Source organism: Cnephaeus nilssonii (assembly GCF_951640355.1).
Source record: "Cnephaeus nilssonii genome assembly, chromosome: 18".
Classification (NCBI taxonomy): Eukaryota; Metazoa; Chordata; class Mammalia; order Chiroptera; family Vespertilionidae; genus Cnephaeus; species Cnephaeus nilssonii.
This window is the reverse complement of record NC_137089.1, coordinates 12,814,685-12,829,740: the sequence shown is the minus strand read 5'-3', so window position 1 is coordinate 12,829,740 and position 15,056 is coordinate 12,814,685. Positions and strand designations below refer to the sequence as shown.

Genomic DNA, 15,056 nt, shown 5'->3' with positions numbered 1-15,056 from the left:
GCCGCGCTCCGGGACCCCGGGTCGCAGGCGGGGCGTCCCCGCACACCCGCGCGGGGCGAACGCGCGCGAGCATTCCGCGGCTGCACCCTGCACCGCCCGCTCCGGCCGGGTGGGCGTGACGCCATGACGTAGGCACGCGGGCGGCGCGGCGCGGCGGGACGGGGCGGGGTGGGGCGCGGCGGGGGCGGGGGGCGCAGGGGGCGGGGACAGCGGGGGCGGAGGCTGGGCGGGCGGGCGGGGGAGAATGGCAGTTGCGGCGCTGGTTCCCGGGAACGGCCGTTGAGACAGAACTGCGGAGGAGGAGTTGGGGAAAGCGGCCGTCGGGACCCCTCCTCTCCGTCCCCCCCGCCCCCCGCCCGCCCCGGCTGAGAGGCGCTTCGGCGGGTCTGCGGGACCCTCCTCCATACTTCCTCCTGCTCCGCCGCCGCCGCCGCGAGAGGGGCCTGCTGGCCCGCACCCCGCGCCCGCCTCCCGGAGGAGTTGAAGGTACGGGAGGGCACGAGCGGAGGAGGATACGCCCGGGAGCGGGAGGGCAGGGGCGGCTCCCGTTTCCGACCCGCGGCGCCCCGGCCCCGGCTGCCTCCGCGCCCCTCCCCGGCGCGGAAATGGATTCGGAAATGCCTCGGGAGAGGCGCCCCGTCTGGGGCTCGGCGCGGGGCTGGGGCCGGGGCCGGGGCCGGGGCCGGCGCTGGCCCGGGGTCTGGCCTCGGTCTGGTTCCGCGTCCGCCGCGCCCGGCCCTGCGTCGGCGCCCGGGTGGCCGCGGCCCGGGGCGGAGCGTGGAGCCGCCCGAGCCCGTCCGGGGCCGTCTGGAGGCGGCCGCCCGGCGGTGTGGTGACGGGCCGGGGCGGCGCTCCCCTCGGCACTGCCCCGGCCCCCGGAGCGGGGGGACACCGCGGGCGGCGGGGGCGGAGCGCATTCCTGACGGGTGAAATCGGCTCTAACGGGACCCGTTTCCGGGCCTGGCTGCAAATTCGGAGCCGGGGCCTGCGCCCCCCGCTCCTGCTGCGGGGGCCCGAGCGGGAGGCAGGCAGGCATGCACCCGGGAAGGCTCCTGCGGGAAGACTGCCCAGCCCTTCCCAAGCAGACATTGCACCAACGAAAAGGGTGCAGTCTTGGGGTTCAAGTAGGTGTTCCTAGGGGGTCCATCAGGATTGTCTCCCTCCTGCCAACCCTTCAGGGAGTTCCCAGCCTTCACGCAGCAAGGAATGCCGCTATTTTTAATTCGCATGTCCCCCTGCCATCCGAGTCCCCTTCTACCATTGTTCTTTCCCCGTCCTTAATGGGAAGAAGTTTAGGGTTCAGTCAACCTGCGACAAGGGCAGTAAAAAAAAGAAAGAAGGGGAGACAGTGGTTAAGGCTATAAATGGGAGCAAGAAAGGCCTTGCCCTGGCCGCGGTGGCTCAGTTGGTTGAATGTTGTCTGGGTTCCCCGTTAGGGCACCTACCAGGTTGCGGGCGTTCGATCCCCTGTAGGGGAACATATGGGAGGCAACCGATCGATCTCTCTCCCTACCCCTCTGTTTACAAAAAAAAAAAAAATTAGAAAGGTCTTATTTTTTTTCCCATTGCTCCTTGGACGTAGAAATATACGAACGCTGCTTATTCTGGTTGACATTTATTATTCAAAATATGCAGAATGTTATGTTCCGTTGACGTTGGAAAGGAAAGCGTTTAAGTGCCACTGCAATTTTCAAACCCAGGTTGGCTGGAAATGACAGTTTTAGTAAACAGTGGAGGCATAAAGCAGCCCTTTCCTGTGACTGATGGCTTTAACATGTTTGTGATCTTTCCTTCCCGTTTCACTTTTTTTGCGGCTAAGACCATGGTTATCTATTTATTTATATTATTTTAACTTGATTTCTTGACCCTTCTGATGATATGAAGTCTGACCGTATTCCTAACCTTCATTTTCAATTCTGTCCTTATCTTAATGCGAAATCTTTCTACTTCTGCTTATAACTCAAGCTATTGTTATCATGTTTGTCTATTTATGCTTCCTTAACGCCCAGCTGTCTGACCTGAATCAAGATGTAAATATTTCTCTCTATTTAGAAAGTGGTGCTGATCTATTAACTCTTATTTTCAAATGTTCTTTCCTTGCTACGTGGTTAAAGGTTTAGAATTAAGTCTTAGGACAGAAACCAAATTGTGCAATAACAATTAAAACTTTTATTTGTTAGTTTAATATTCTCCTTTTTATTACTGAAATGTAAATTTAATGTGTCTTTGGGAACTATTATTTTTAAATGTATTTTTGTTGATTTCAGAGAGGAAGGGAGAGAGAGATACAAACATCAATGATGAGAGAGAATCATTGATTGGCTGCTTCCTGCATGCCCCCTACTGGGGATCCAGCCTGCAACCTGGGCATGTGCCCCTGACCCAGGAATCAAACCCAGGACTCTTCAGTCCCCAGGCCGATGCTCTATCCACTGAGCCAAAGCAGCTAGGGCTATGGGAACTATTTAATGTCACCTCAAGGTGTCCTTTTAAGAAAAAAAATGGCATTTGGCAACTAATGTTAGTGTATTTTTTCAGTATCTCTTCCCAGAGGATTCCTGTATGATTAACTTTTAAAAGTGCAATATTAGAATCTAATGAACAAAATAAACTGATGCACAAAATAGATCCTGAGACATGGAAGCATGCTACAGACTGATGAATCTCAGTGGGAAGGCAGGGATTAATGGGGGACTTTATATGCATATATGCATGGCCTGAGGACACTGCAATAGTGTGGTGAAGGCCTAGGGGTGGGTTTGGGATGGAGGGCGTCAATTGGGGGAAAGGGGGACATCTGTAATACTTTCAATAATAAAGATAAATTAAAAACAAACAAACTACAACATTATTTTAGGAGTTGAAACACAACCCAATTTCTAGTCTCCAAATAGTAGCTACTTGAAGCACTGTTGCTTCATTTGATGGATGCCTCAATTGAGAGAGTTTATATGTATAAAGAAGAGTGTATTTCACTGTCATCTAGCCAGTGTGGGAATCTTTTATTTTGGTGTGATCTGTAGAATTTTGGGTGCCTTTTTACTTGACTAAATGAAACCATATTAGTATAGGCTTTTAAAGATACCTCAGTAGCTTAGTAGAAAATAAATGCATTTTACAAATTTGAAATATAGGGGAGTCACAAAGTAATATTTTTGCAGTTGTGAATGTAAAGCACTTGGGGTCACCTCTCTTTTTTAAAAATATTTTTAATGTATTTTTTTAGATCGAGAGAGGAAAAAAAAAAAGAACTAGGAATCAAACCCGAAACTTGGGTATGTGCCCTGACCGGGAATTGAACCTGCCATCTTTTGGTGTATAAGACTACACTCCAAGCCACACTGGCCAGGACTGGGGTCACCTCTCTTTAATGGGATCAGATTGAAAGATGTTATTTGTTTTTATGGGGTTGTTAGATGGCATTAGTTATAGGTAATTTGAAGCAAACTTTTTTAACATTTGAAAGAATTTTGTATATTATACCAGGCTCTTATTTTATCTTAAACACGTATTTAGATTTATCACAGAAATTCTTTGGTTTCTAATCATAACACCCCTCATTCCCCCCTTTTTTCTTTTAATTTGGAGGGCACGGAGTATTGAAAAATGTAATTTTCTCAGTTTTTCAAGAGTGAGAGGGAAGATAAATATTTGTAAGAACATATAAAAGTCCCTAATCATGTGCAGGGGATAGAGTAAGGGCATATACACCTGAATTCCCTCCTTATATTTCTTCTCCACTCAGTTTATAAAGGAAATGCTAGAGAATTGTGGGATGTTTTTTGTTTGTTTTCTGATGTTACTAAAAAGTGCCAATTGATTGTCACTGGCTGATTTCATGCTGACTAAGCTATATGCTCTTTGATTATTGGAGGCCCGTATAAAAATTAGGTCATTTGGGGCTGAAGAAAAGTCGAATTTCTAAATTTATATTTGATTGCACATTCTATTGTATTTGGCAAACTAGCACTAGTAGAGTTTAATGCTGGTCTGAAAGGACCCATGATCAAATATGAAATAACTTTAGCTTAAAGATTTTGGGTTGATTCTCCTTTTTAGCAAACTGCAACATTATTAATCTGATTACTTATAAAGAACAGTTAAATTTTCCTTAGGTGATTTTGTTTCTCCAATCAGGAGTAGTTACTATTTTTCTTTGGCTTTTTTTTTTTTTAAGTCATAAAATGTCAGTTCTTTATTAGCTGGCAGAAGATGTATAGCCTTAAAACAACTATGTAACCATACCTGCACAGCTAAAGATTGACGGTTAGTAGGCTTTTGCTAAACACATCTGTATTTCAGATGGTAGACTTCAACCAAAAATGGCAATGAAATCATTTTGGGTGTTTATAAGTTGGGTACTAAATTTGTTTCTCAATACCTATCATATGTCAGTAATACTTTCTGTATTAAAGTGGGGAAAATTAGCACCTTTTGAGAAAGTCCCTTTTGAAATCCTGTTTGGGAGAGTTTTCATATGTGAATGCCTCAGCAGTACAAAACTCATGAGTTGTTTTAGTTCTCAAATAAGTTTGTACATTGAATTATGAAGCAAAAGCCTGTTCAAAATCACCCTAGTTTCTTTAAGCCCAGAAGAAACTTCAAAACTCAGTCTTGGGTCCAAAAAACTGGAGTTAGCCCCTTAAAATTATGTACACTTAATATTTTCAATCTCTGCCCTTCTCTGGAGACCCCTGAAAGGCAGGTTGCCAGTTGATGAGACAGACACTCAGGCAGAGGTGAGCCATAAGAGGGAGCAAATTAGCTAGAGGCAAGGAGCAAGAAACCAGGAGAAGCCCAAGGGGTGTAGCACAGTGTTTGAGCATTGACCTATGAACCAGGAGGTCACAGTTCAATTCCCAGTCAGGGCATATTGCCTGGGTTGCAGGCTTGATCCCCAGGGGGCAGGAGGCAGCTGATCAATGATTCTTTCTCATCATTGATGTTTCTATCTCTCTTTCTCTCTCCCTTCCCATCTGAAATCAGTAAAAATATATTTAAAAAAGAAATAAAGAAACCAGGAGAAGCTATTGGGAATGTGATAGTGTTAGGCTTCTAGATAAATATTATATAGCAGAATAATACATCCTAAATTAAATTATTATGCATTATCACAAATGAGATAATGTATGTGAAATGTGCCATAGAAGTGTAGGTGATAATATAAACTCTATTATGGCAGGGACCATTCTCTTTGTTCACTCTTAAGGTCTTAACATAAAGCCTGACCATAATAGGTGTTGAATAAGTATTTGCTAACTGAGTAAAGTCTATATAATGTAAAGTATCTATTTCATAACTTGCTCTATGTTATGTATATAATCTATATAATAAAAGCCTAAGCGACCTTTATGGCAGAACAACCGATTGCTATGATGTGCACTGACGACCAGGGGGCAGACGCTCAATGCAGGAGCTGCCCCCTGGTGGTTAGTGCACTCCTATAGGAGGAGCAGCGCTAAGAAGCAGCAAGCCTAGCATAAGGAGCAGTGAGCAGGTGGGAGGTAACGAGCAAGGGGTCCAAGACTGCGAGAGGGCGCAGGCCTGGCTGAGGGACCGCCCCCCTCCCGCCCAGTGCACAAATTTCGTGCACTGGGCCTCTAGTATGAGTCATAAATGTAATCTAAGGTTTTCTACGTCACATTAAAAAATAAAGAAATAGGTGAAATTAATTTTCATAATTATTTAACCCAGCATATTCAAACTGTTATATCAAGGTGTATTAATGAATGACTTTACAGTCTCTCTCTTTTTTAAATTGATTTGAGAGAGAAAGAAAAACATCAATGTGAGACAGAAACATGGGTTGGCTGCCTTCCGCATGTACCCACAACCTGAGTATGTGCCCTGACTGGGAACTGAACCTGCCACCTTTTGTACTGGACAATGCTTCAATCAACTGAGCCACACCTGCCAGGGCAATGTTCTTTTATTCATACTAAGTCTTCAATCAGTAAGTGTGTACACTGGGCAGCATAGCTCTAGGGGCATTTTGTGTGAAACGTTTTTCCTTTCTACAGAAAGCTTTTTCTTTGTCTTTTGATACTCTTTTTCTAACTGATTGACATGTCTTTTGAGACCAAATACAGAAGGGCATATGTCATTTAACTGGAATTACTTAGTTGAATTGACTGTCAGGATACCTGACTTCTCTCAGTTTTACAACTTCCCCAAAATGACTGTGCCTCACTCTCTTTCCCTGAATATAAAATGAGGGAGAATGTGCTATCATCTATTTCACTGGATTAATATAAATTATATCTTTGAAACGCTCAACTACTAAAGATTATTACAAGGAGGTTTTTTCTTCATTATTAGTAACTTGTCATAATGAGTCTCAGAATAAAAACAAAAGGAATAAACTCCCCAAGAGATTACTGCATATGGGGATCCTGTTACCTCTCACATTGGAATCAGTTACAATGCATAATCAATACACTATGCTCTTGTAACATATAGAATCAAGAGAGGTAGCTAGGATGTTCAAGCATCTTGTATTGTAATTTCTTCTGATCTTCTGATTTTAAATTTCTAATCTATTTAAATATTGCCCAAACTAATCTGTCCTTTAGGTTTTGTTTGTATGAATAACTGCCACTTCTTATATAGGCATCCTTAAATTAAATATCATGAAATAAAGTTCTTTGGAAAGAGGGTGTGGGCACTGATAAGTGTATATTAGTGAGCAAAGTAAAACGATCCTTTAGAAAAGCCTATCATCACAGGATATGTGATGTATATAGCACAATGACTAATTCTGTCCAAACCAAGTTTTGCTCAGTAAGCAGTTGTATATAGCCACATCATATACATAGTCAAATCAAATGGATAGTTCTTTATAGCCATACCCTTTAAATTAAAGAAAAAAACTTTTTTATTATGGATGAACAGCCTTTGGTTTTTTTGTATAAATAAAATATATTCTAATGATGTCCTTAGCGAAATTATCTGGAATCAGGCCCTGGCCTGGGTGGTTTAGCACCGCCCCATGCACAAGGTCACTGGTTTGATTCCCAGTCAGGGCACATGCCAGGGTTGTGGGTTTAGTCCCCAGTAGGGGGCTTGCAGGAGGCTGCTGATGTTTCACTCTCTCACCCTCTCCCTCACCCTTCCTTTCTCTCTAAAATCAATAAAAACATATTTTTTAAAAAATATTTCTGGAATCATGTTTTAGGTTGAATGGTAGCCCTCTGAAAGATATGTTCATATCCTAATCCCTGTGAATGATACCTTATCTGGAAAAATAGTCTTTGCAGGTGTAATTAAGTTAAGGATTTGAGATGAAAGGGTCATCCTGGATTATCTGAGTAGGTCCAAAATCCAGTGATAAATTGTTCTTATTAGGGAAGAGCAGAAGGAAATTATATACAGAAGAAGAGAAGACACAAAAGAGGAAGAGGCAATGTGACCATGGAAGCAGAGATTGGAATGATTTGTGCGTGAGCCAAGAAATGCGTACAGTCACCAGAAGCTGAAAGAGGCAAAGAACAGATTCTCCCTTGCAGCCCCAAACCAGGACTATGAGAAAATAAATTTCTCTTGTCTTAAGCCACACACTTTGTGGTAATTTGTTACAGCAGCCACAGGAAACTAATATACACTCAAAAGTTTTTAGTAAGCCAAAGGTCTATGATTACATCTGTTTTATATCCTGCATTGTAACTATCAGAGACTAGCCTGTTCTAAAACTTTTTCATGTCATCATACCCGACATTTTGCACTATGCTTTTTCTAGTATTTCCTTATTGTTGCATTGTTTGCCCTGCTGAACAAAGAAGGCTTGGAATGAACTAGCCAAAATCTATTTTTCATTGAAAAAAAATTGAATTGATAATGGTTTTTCTTTCTGTAGTAGCTTATTTTTTGTAATGGATTGAGTAATGAGTATTATTTGTAATGAGTATTAGTAAAATTACAAAGTACCTTTTTTTTTTTCTACCTCACAATCAAGAATAGGTAAACGTGGCAGGTGTGTGTTTGTAAAGCTGTTTAAGAACCATCTCTTTGGGGAGGCTTTGGAGCATGAGGGAATAATTTATTCTGAACTATTAGTTTCTGTTTGTGGGAGATCATACAATCTTTAGGATAGAGCTCAAGGCAGTATATTTGAGTCTTGGTAAGCATTCATTTTCCAAAAAACTTTCTGGAAACTGATACTTGCCTATGCTAATAATCTGTTGAATCAGTCCCTCTTCCCCTATTACTAAGTAGTTGGGTTGAAGTTATTTATCCCATTTTTAATATTAGAAAGACCACTCAAGGTAGATTTGTCGCTACATAAGCATAAGGCTGAAAACATTAGTTACATTTACTTTAGAGAAATTCATGTACTATAATGATATATTTCAAACTTCCAAATGACTGGCTATTCATAAAAAAGCCATTTCAGAGCCAACTTTTTTTTCATTTCTAACCTTAAGTGTGATAATCCTTTCAACACTTTTATGCAGTAAATGGTTTAGTTACATGAATGCCATACCTTATGCTGGATTCTTCATGTATGTTATTTTATTTAACCCTAATAATAATCCTACAGGCTGTAAACATTATTATTATTCCTCGTGTACAGTTGAAGAAACTATCTTAGTAATTTAACCTAGTGTCACACAGCTAACTAATAAGTGTCAGAGACTGAACTTAAACCCAAATATTGTGACCCTGAAGTCCATGCTTTACTCTCTGAATAAAATATATGCTATCATTACCCATATTTGTATAGTATTTAAAAAACATTTTTCTCTCCAAGCTACTCTAAATTTTTTCCTCCCACTAAGTAGGTAAGATAATTATGTCAGAAAAAGACAACCCCAAAATCTCATGGTGGAACACAATAAAAATCTATTTCTTACACAAAGAACTGTGTGGATGACTCTGGTGTCCAGATTCCTTCCATCTTGTGACTCAGCTGTCCCCTAAGGCCTGCTTAGAGTTAACCACTAGAATTACTACATTTAGCCAGCCAGAGGGAGAAGAGAGAGAACTTGAAGGATATTTAAAGGGATGCTTTGGGGACCAATTTTGGAAGGGCCATACATTAGTATACTCACATTGCATTGGCCAGGACTGGACACATGGCTGTATGTAGCTGCAAGTGGAATGGAAATTAGTTCTTCTATATGCTGGGGAGGAAGATGAAACAGGTGAGTCTATAACAACATCTCTGCCACAATTGTGTTTTCTCTGTTTTACAGATGATACAGAGAGGTTGGTACTGAACTAAAGCCACAAAACCACTTGGTGTAGCAATCCATAGAACCCAGATTTCCTTACATCTGCATATAATATGCTCATGTTTCTGAGGAGACATTCAAATAATTGAAAGACATTTAGATTTTTAGCACCATAAGCGGGGTCTCATTGGGCATCGACTATTTTACCTCTTTGTGTCATTATATTTTAAATATATTTTTATTGATTTCAGAGAGGAAAGGAGAAGGAGAGAGAGATAGAAACATCAATGATGAGAGAGAATATTGATTGGCTGCCTCCTGCATGCCCCCTACCTGGGATCGAGCCTGCAACCTGGGCATGTGCCCTGACTGGGAATCAAACCTTGACCTCCTGGTTCATAGGTAGATGCTCAACCACTGAGCCATACCGGTTGGGCTGTGTCATTATATTTTAAATAAAGATATTATAATTGAATTAGGAAGAATGAAAAACTTAAAAACAGTTTTCAATGGTAATTGCCATTTTAAGTGAAGATGAGATAGCACTCTAATATCTTTATGTACATATTTATAATCAACTGTCCTTTGAAAATATAATATTGATTCACCTTTTTGTATGATTTTGCTTTATTTAACATGTGATGCATTACTCTGGGCCATCTGCAACTTCATGTTTATTCTTACATATGGATCTGAGACATTTGTTTCCAAATGAAAGTTGTTTTTTAACCTTCCCCATAACTTAACTCTCTGGAAAAAGCTGCAACTTCAAATCTTAATATAATAGAAGTATGTTCTGAGCTAATAATTGGTACAGATATGAATATTGTATGAAGGTAAATTAGTGAGAGCAGAAAAGATTTACAGAAACTGATGTTAACTTTTCCTGGCAAATTAAAATCTAATATCTCAGCAGTCGCAGTTAACCTTTTGTTATACTTTAAACTCCTTGGAGAATCTTTTGAAAGCTAGAGATTCTATCCCTAGAGTATATATATATTCACAATTTAGTTACAGTTTTAGAGATTTCATGGATTTCTCTGAAGCTTACCCATATATTAGCTGTTATTTTTAAGCATTGTTATCCTTCTCCAAAAATTTATTAAGGTGCCTATTGTATTTTTACTTTAACAGGCTGTAAAAAAGAGATGTTTAATAAGTCAGTTTTATAAGAGAGTAATGAGTATCTGTCTCCTTAATATTATTTGGTCTGCAAGAATTATGCCCAGGGTCTACATTGCTGCTATAACTGAATATGGCAGCTATATTGTGGACTAGATTTATTAGAGGAAAATATGGCATTTCCAAATTTACGGTGGGTAAGATGAATGACATACTTACTTAAAATAATTTTAAACATTTAAATAACCTTTTTGAGCAATAGCAAGCTTCATTATAATGAGCTTAGTGATTTACTACTGTCCAGAGAAAGTCATATATGGAAATCCAAACAATTTAATGCCTCAAACTTCTGTTAATGAGATGGGTTCAGATTTACAAAAGCTCTATTTACTTTGTGCCAAAGTTAGCTTGTGTGCCAATACATCATCTCTAGTACATCACTTCTAGTTATGGTCTGATCAACGGATGGCTTAAGGCCATTAATTTTGTTGTTTGGTAGTCAACTGCAAAATTAAATTGTACGTAACCATATTTAAATTTGATAGGTGGTTCTTCGCAACTCTCTGTATAGGAGGTGCTATGGATAGATACTTCCTTTTCTCACTGCCCCAGGAACTTTTCTTTAACACTAAGAGCAGAACCAAAAAAGTAAGTCAAGTTTTGGGATTTCCCCCACTGTTTATTTACCAAGCAAAGGCAGCTGCTGCAGTCTCCGCCTGGTTGCAATAGGTTCCAAAGAGAAATCAGCGTCTCACCACCAGCTCCTCCCCACTTCCAAGGGAGACTCCGGTAACATATACCCTTGACCCGATGCAGTGCTATAAGAACAGAATGTCTCCCACTTTTCTGTAGCGCACAGTTCCTTCCAGTTATGAGACTTGAATTTGGAATCTTTTCCTACCTAGGGCCCATTCTTACTTCTCAGGTACCTTCCATTCATAATTGCTGCTTGCTTGCTCCTAGCATCACTAAGATGGGTTCCAGTATGGCTGAAAATGAGTGACTGGAAACCCCATAGGCTGCAAGGATGGTTTCACACGGGCAGGCACATTGCAGAAAGACTGCATCCTGCTATGAAGGGCAAAATCCTCCAATTCTGCCTATCTGACCCTGTCCTCTGAGTCCATGTGTGCCTGGGCAATGGCAGCCTGTAAACAGAACAGTGGAGGGGAGGGGGGGAGAAAATACACAATTTGGCGTCTATTTGTATTTTACTGCTTATTTCTGTTTTAAATGAGAATGTATAGCAAACTTTGTTTAATATTAGTGGTTCTTAACTAGAGTGTACACTTAAATTACTGATGAACATTTTCAAAGCATACAAGCTCTGGACCCCATTTTCACTTTGATTAGGTGGTTCTAGGGCAGAATATTTTTATTGCTTGTGAAGTTCAACTAGGGTTTTTTTAAACTATAAGTAATAGATGCTCATGATTCAGTTTTAAACTATGCAGAAGGCAGAAAGTGGATACTAAAGATTGTTCTTCCTAAGGCAACCATTATTAATGGTTTTGTAACATTTTTTCCAGAAATTGTGTACATATGTAAGCCTGTGTGGGGGTGTTTTTCCACAAATGGCTCATACTATTTTGCAATTGTTATTGTTTACTCAGCATTATATAGAGAGATCTTTCCATATCATTGCAGATAAATTATGATTGGTTCATTTCTTTTTACCAGTTCCCTATTGGATACAAGTTATTTCCAGGTTTCGTAATGGCTTTTTTTGTTGTTGTTGTTGTTTGTTTGTTTGCTTCTATCAACTAGGCTGGAGTGAATTTCTTTGCACAATATGTCTTTGAACACTTGTGTCATATTTTTTGAAGGATAAATTTTACATGTAGGATTGCTGGTCAAGAGTGTTTCCATTTTGAAGTTTAATAGATATTGTCAAATTGGTTTCCCTAAATTGTGCTGATTTGCACCTCTCCCAACAGTATGTGAAATGCTTCTTTCAGTTCACACTGACCAACCTTTACAGCCTTTGTCAATCTAATTAATGCAAAGATGGTATCTAATGTTTGGATTTTCATTTCTCTAGTAGCGATTGTTGTTGAATATTATTCCTACCTTCATAATTTTTGTAATTCTTTTTCTCCAAACTTCCTCTTTGAATCTTTGCTCATTTTGCTATTAGTTTGGACTTATTAATATGTAAAAGCTATTTGCATAATGAGGAAATATGTTTGTTGTTATACATGTTTTCCTAGTATATCGTCTTTCTACTTTACAGTATTTTCTACCATACAGAAATATTACAATTTTAGTATTCAAATTTGTTTTCTTTTGAGGCATATTTGTATATTTGTACATTTTAAAAAGACTTCCTAAGTAGAATAACCATATGCTTCAGTTTGCTCCTGTTATCCTAGTTTAAATTTCAGTAGCACTTTTCATTCACTCTTACAAGGTTCTCGTTTGGATAATAAATTATATGGCTATCACATTTCTAAAAGTGTTGGGGGGATGTTGCGGGAAGTAGGAGGGATTGAGCAAATAAGAGAAAGAACTTATGGCTACGGACCACAGTGTGGTGATTACAGGGGGGCTGGGGTGGGTGGAGGTGGAAAAGGCACCGAGGGATAAATGGTGACAGAAAAATCTACAAGAATAAAAGAGTAAGATGCAAATTGACCATACCTTTGCGACGCCCACCAGCCAATGAGGCGTGAGTACGTAAATTAACCCAGCAAAGATGGCAGGTTAATTTGCATATGCAGGCGCCGAGCAGCCGGGGGGCAGGGCGGGACGCAGGCGTTCCTCACCGCCCCGGCCTCTCCAGGCCTTTGGGTGGCATGGGAAGGCAAAAAGACGGCTCCGGGTTGGAGCAAAGGTGGTGCTGGCAGCCAGGGAAGGAAGGCCCATTCTTGCACGAATCTTCGTGCATCGGGCCTCTAGTAAATAAATAAAAGAAAGGGGAAAAAAGAAAAATACCTCAGGTGATACTGATTAAGTGCCACCAGTTTTATATTTTAAGTGATAAATTCTTAGGACAAGGTCCCCGAGAGATTCCCCCTACAATTCTGTTCTGTGTCATTCTAGGGGGGGATGTATCATAGAACAGAATTGTAGGGGGAGCCGAAACCGGTTTGGCTCAGTGGATAGAGCGTCGGCCTGCGGACTCAAGGGTCCCAGGTTCGATTCTGGTCAAGGGCATGTACCTTGGTTGCGGGCACATTCCCAAGAGGGGGTGTGCAAGAGGCAGCTGATCGATGTTTCTCTCTCATCGATGTTTCTAACTCTCTATCCCTCTCTCTTCCTCTCTGTAAAAAATCAATAAAATATATTTTTTTAAAAAAAAAGAAAAAAAAAAGAATTGTAGGGGGAGTCTATTTTGGGGACCTTGACCAATATAGATATAGATATGGTTATAGATATAGGTAAAACCCTGGAGTACAGAAAGCATTTTGAGATGCAAGAGAAAATAAAAAGACATATAAAGAAGAAAATTTGCAGAATTTTCTTCACAATTAATGGAGAATACTATAATTAATGGGAAAATATAAACTGATGGACTTGAATAAAGTTTTCCTGAGTAAATTTTTTCTAGATTTTGTATTGGGAAATCAATATGACTTTCCCAAGAATATGTGTGGATATCAGAAGTTGCTTTTTTTTTTACCTTTAACTGTGGTATAATGTTCATCCAGAAAAGTGCATTAATCTTGTTTGTACGTCAGTGTTTTATCACAAACTGAACATACGTTGGTAACCACTACACATGTAAAAGTTCCCTTTTTCCCTTCCTGCAAAAGGTGACTCAATCCTGACTTCTGGCATCATAGATTAGTTCTGCTTGCTTTGAACTTTATATAAATAGAGTTATATAACATTTTTTTGTGTGTGAGATTCATTCTTGTTTTATGTATAGCAGTATTTTGTTCATTTTCATTGCTTCTGGTATACTGGAGTGTGAATATATTTTATTGATGGAAATATGGGTTGTGTTCAACACTTTTGCTTATTATAATAACTAATGCCGCTATGAATATTGTTATGCATATCTTGGATGCATGTATGCATTATATCTCTTGTGCTCTCATTTCTAGAAGTATAAAGGGTCAATAAAGTATATATATGTTTAAATTTGGTAGACAGTTCTCCAAAGTACTTGTTCCGTTTTATACTCCCACCAGCATTCCACATCTCTACTAATAATTGGAAATGGCAGTCTGAATTTTAGCCATCCTGCTGGGTATAGTGGTCTCTCAATATGGCTTTAATGTGTATTTCCCTGATCACAAATGATGTTGAGCACTTTTCCATATCCTTTTGTGAAGCGTCTGTGTAGTCCCTTGCCCATTTTTCTGTTGGATTGTCTGCTTTGTCTTATTGATTTGTAAATGTTCTTTCCGTGTTCTGGATACTAGTCCTTCTTAGTTATGTGTGGCAAATGACTTCTCTCACTCCCTTAAAACTGTTTTTTGATTTTATTGTAATCAAATTTAGCAGGCCTTTTTTAATGGTAAGCACTTTCTTATGTTCTATTCAATAAATCTTTATATTGTAATAGTCTCTTCTATTGACTCCTAGGAGCTTTACAATTTTACTGATCACACTTAGAATTATGAACTATCTGGAATTGAATTTTATGTATGGGTGAGATATAGGTTAAGTTTCTTTTCTCAGATGGTAAACAGTAAAACAATACTTGTTGTTTTGTTTTGTTTTTGAAAAAGCTATTCTTAGTGCTCAGCATTGTCATCTTTGACATAATCAAGTGGGCTATACATGTTGGATTTTTTTTTATCGTAACTGTGTTAT

At 40.1% G+C, this 15,056-nt stretch overlaps 1 protein-coding gene across 1 annotated transcript in view; it reads left to right on the top strand.

The window, feature by feature from the left end:
* Positions 1-207: 207 nt before the first annotated feature.
* Positions 208-15,056, top strand: part of RNF19A (ring finger protein 19A, RBR E3 ubiquitin protein ligase) — a 42,584-nt gene continuing 27,735 nt past the window's right edge. Inside the window, exon 1 of the mRNA XM_079796384.1 lies at positions 208-486. The gene's annotated coding sequence lies outside the window, so the exon portion shown is untranslated. The remainder of the gene's footprint in view (positions 487-15,056) is intronic.